Source organism: Callithrix jacchus, chromosome X (assembly GCF_049354715.1).
Source record: "Callithrix jacchus isolate 240 chromosome X, calJac240_pri, whole genome shotgun sequence".
NCBI classification, from domain to species: Eukaryota; Metazoa; Chordata; class Mammalia; order Primates; family Cebidae; genus Callithrix; species Callithrix jacchus.
The window spans coordinates 51,857,450-51,861,701 of record NC_133524.1 but is presented as its reverse complement, the minus strand read 5'-3'; the positions used below and the strand labels follow the sequence as shown (position 1 = coordinate 51,861,701).

Genomic DNA, 4,252 nt, shown 5'->3' with positions numbered 1-4,252 from the left:
TCACAAAATCAGTAAGTTATGATCAAGGGTATTTATGAGTCTAGATCCCATTCTCTTCACTGTAATTCAAACTGTCTTGAGTTCTACCATTATGAAAGGTCAATACTTATCATCTTCCCAAAAGAGCTACATGATCATCAAAGGCGGAGAATGATTTAGCATTCTCTTGTACCTCTGGCACCCAATTTAATGTCAACCCTATAATAAGTATGCATAAAATACCTGGTGACTAGTTTACAAGGACTCAGTTTGCATTTAAAATTCTATATAATTTAACAGGGCTGAATCTGTAATGATATCACAGCTAGAGAAAGAATGTGTCACTCAGACGTTCTCTCCATTAAAGTATTTTTCTGTTCTCAGAGGCTGTGTGAGTTGGTGAAGGAGACTTGAAGCAATAGCTATTTAATCAGATATTTGTTCCAAAAACTCGATAATCTTTATACTGTTTTACTTATATAATCACATATTTAATTCAAAAATACCACTTGCTATTAATTACATGCATAAGATAAATAGGAGGATATTATGTTGTTTACTTTCATGTGTTTGGTTCCTCTTCAATTTGCTAAGCTCTTATCTTACAATAATTAATTCTCATACAGCATTGTTTAGTGAGCCTTATCGTGCATTTGTTTGTTTGTTTTCTGTTTCTTTGAACTAGAATACAAGCTGTCATTGAGCAGGGCATTTACTCAAGGAACAGTGTCAGTTTTCCTCACTGCTGAATCCCTAGCACCTAGAGGGATAGCTAATCATATTAAGTGAATAGTAACTACTTGCATGAATAATCTAATCTACGAACCAGCCTTGGACACAAAGTCCGTCTTAAACAGGGCTCCTTCTGAATTCTGAGTAGCATGGAAAGTAGCCAAGGTAAGCTGCGGGTAGTCCCAGAGTCTAGTAAGGCCAGTACAACTAAGACTGCAGGCGTCTGGATTCAAGCAGATCTAGAGGCTTCTGCCTCTCTCACTTGCAAGTTGTGTGACATCAGGATTGCATTAGAACCACTCTTAGCCTTCCACTTCCTTTGTATGTTTCTTATATAAAAGTCACAAATGCTGTCATTCATTTACTTAAGAAGCATTTATCGAATGTCCTCTATGTGCCTGGCACTGTCATGGGTGCTGGGAATAAAAAGAGTATGAATAAACAAGAATAAATACATTTCCTGGCCTCTGGCAGCTCACAACTCAGTTAATAAGACAAACACCTTACCACTGTTGACAGCACAATGGGATTAGGGCTAAAATCGACACATTATGGCTTGCTATTGGTACACACGGTAAGGAAAGCTTTTCCTGTTCACATTCCAGTCTTTCTGCCAATAAAGCCTCAGACCTTTAAAAGGCCCAAGAGGCCCTGCCTCTTGAATTGTTTGTGTATAAAATTTAACATGGTAGAGAGAGCAAGGAATTATTTCTGGTTCAGCTGTATCCAAGTGTAGCTCAAAAATTCAAATGGAAACAGACATGGCAAAAGTCACAATGGAGCAAAATCTACCTTCCTCTGTGGAGATTCTCATCAAAGTTGGCAGATGAGTAGTATCCACAGACCTCTAGGATACAAAAAAGGATCTTCAGAATAAGCCCCATCACTTTGGAGCAGAAACAGCTGAGGCCTGATTCAGCTCTACACAAGAAAAATGTGCTGAGGTTGCTCTGGCTGGATGTGGTTCTGGAGTTTTCAAGGCACAGAGATGACTCAGACAGTATCCCTGTCCTCTGGGAGTTTACACTCTAACAGGCAGAAACATAAACAGATAATTTCGACGAGTGCATATTTTTCTTTCCCAACCTACCCTGAGAGACATTTATCAATTCCTACCTTCTCCGCTTTCTACAGATGAGGAAACAGGGTAGTTTCAGTAACTACCCTCTTTAGTAACTTGGGTAGTAGGTAATGGAGCTGAGTTTTGCATCCAGATCTGTCTGTCTCCAAAGCCAGACTTCTATCCACTCACTATGACAACACTTCACGTATGTTGTAATTGCTGAAATATACCTGCCCTTCCTGATGAGACATGTGCTATGCTTCCAGTAGGATTCATGCCTGAAAAATCTCAGCACCCAGCAGAAAAGAGCATCCGGTAAAGTGCTGGCATAGAGCTCAAAATTGCTGCTCTGAAGCCAGCAGCCTGGGGTCAACTATTTCACTTTATAGCGAGTCTGAAAGGAGAAGGAAGCATGACGGAAAGTGAAAGCAGAGCCGGGGGAAGTGCACCTTTAAGTTCCAAAAGAAAACAGACGGGTTTGTTGTAGGCGTGAACTTGGAATAAAGGGCACAGAGCATTGGATTCAGGCTGATCCCACGGATGAAAACTGATCACACTGCTACCTAGCTCTGTGTCCCTGACCGAGTTAAGGTTTTGTACAGCTTGATCACACCCACGCACCCTCAGCCTGGTTTTTAGAGGCCTTCCTCTGTGTTTCCAGTGACTCATCTTCTCAGCTCTGTCAGCATTCTCATCAAAACGTTTGGCAATTACATTTCTGAACAACTGTCCGCCCATTAGACTAAAAAGCCGTGTCCAAAAAGCCGTCGTGTTCAGTAAATGTTTATTGTGTGACCCACTCCTCAGTAAAGGATAACTAGTATTCCACCACCACATTCAAACTTCTCTTCACTTAGAGGGGGATTTGGGCCTTTCATCCATACCCTGTGTTTAGAACCCTCCAGACCTTCCACACCTAACATATGTGCCTCTTAATGAATCTTGGTCAACTCCTTATTATCTTATTCACTGATCTGGCCTTAGGGTGAGAGTCCATTACATGGTTGATACACAATGAGTCTTTAATAAATACTGTTGGAAGAGACAAGCATGTTGAGTGAATACAAGCCTAGCAATTGTATTATTTTATGTCAGATTTTAAATTCATAGATATCATTTTGACAGAATTAAATATGTGAATCCAATGACTGGTGAAACTGCCAACATAAGTGAACATTTTCACACTCACAAGGAGATAATCTTCCTGGTTTTCCTCATACTCCTGAGGTAACTCCTTTTCAATCTATTTGAACTTTTCTTCTTCTTGGTAGTTGTCTTCTTGATGTGCCAGACAAAGACTTTTTTTTTTTTTTGAGACAGAGTCGCGCTTTTGTCACCCAGGTTGGAGTGCAATGGCACAATCTCAGCTCACTGCAACCTCTGCCTCCCAGGTTTGAGGGATTCTCCTGCCTCAGCCTCCTAAATAGCTGGGATTACAGCCACATGCCACCACGCCCAGCTAATTTTTGTATTTTTAGTAGAGACAGGGTTTTGCCATGTTGGCCACGCTGGTTTTGAACTCCTGACCGCATGTGATCCACCTGCCTTGGCCTCCCAAAGTGCCGGGATTATAGGCATAAGCCACTGGGCCCGGCTGGCAAAGACTTTTAATTCATCACTTATAGAGCCATTTTTAAGTTCTGGGTATGCATCGGCCTTTATCCACTAGGCCTCAGGAAATCTAGACTGAAATACAGTAAGCATTATTGAGTGTTTATTGAATTAATTGATATTTTACTGTGCTACTCATAGCAAAAGAAAACTATCTTCCAATCTGGCATTAGTACAGTAGGTACCATAATTTCTATATTTTGTATTAGATGCCAAGTAAAGTTTTCCATTGCATATGAGGTACTGAGGGAGCAGGGAATTCTGATTCATTTTTTCAGTGTCATCCCTCATCATAGCTAGCACAGTCTAAACCACAGGATATAACTTGGGTTAACATTTCTCACAACTCAGTAATGCATTCACCACTTTTAAGACTTTTTACAATTATAGATACCATTGTGCTGTTTTTTCTGTTTTCTTTTAAAATATTTTTAATTTATTTTATTTATTTTTTATATAAGCCTACAGCACTTGGTATTCCCAGGTGGTCTCCCATCCAAGTACTAACCAGGCTCAACCCTGCTTAGCTCCCGAGATCAGACGAGATCGGGCGTGTTCAGGGTGGTGTGGCCGTAGACTGTGCTGTTTTTTCCTAATATTTTCAGTGAAACAGAATTACATAAAATTGAAATTAATTTAAAATAACATATGTAGTTATAAAAGTGGAAAAGCAGGGTAGGAAAGATAACTTCATAAAGAAATACAGACCCGGCACAGTGGCTCAGGCCTGTAATCCCAACACTGTAGGAGGCCGAGGTGGGCAGATCACCTGAGGTCAGGAGTTTGTGATCAGCCTGGCCAACATGGTTAAACCCCATCTCTATTAAAAATACAAAAAAATTAGCCATGTGTGGTGGCAGACGCCTG

The 4,252-nt window shown here is 40.5% G+C and overlaps 1 non-coding gene across 1 annotated transcript; it reads right to left on the bottom strand.

Annotated features, from left to right (window-relative positions):
• Positions 1 to 3,844: 3,844 nt before the first annotated feature.
• Positions 3,845 to 3,963, bottom strand: LOC118150858 (5S ribosomal RNA). Its single transcript, XR_008479025.1, has one exon. It is a non-coding gene; the product is annotated as a 5S ribosomal RNA (ribosomal RNA).
• Between the last annotated feature and the right edge of the window lie 289 nt (positions 3,964 to 4,252).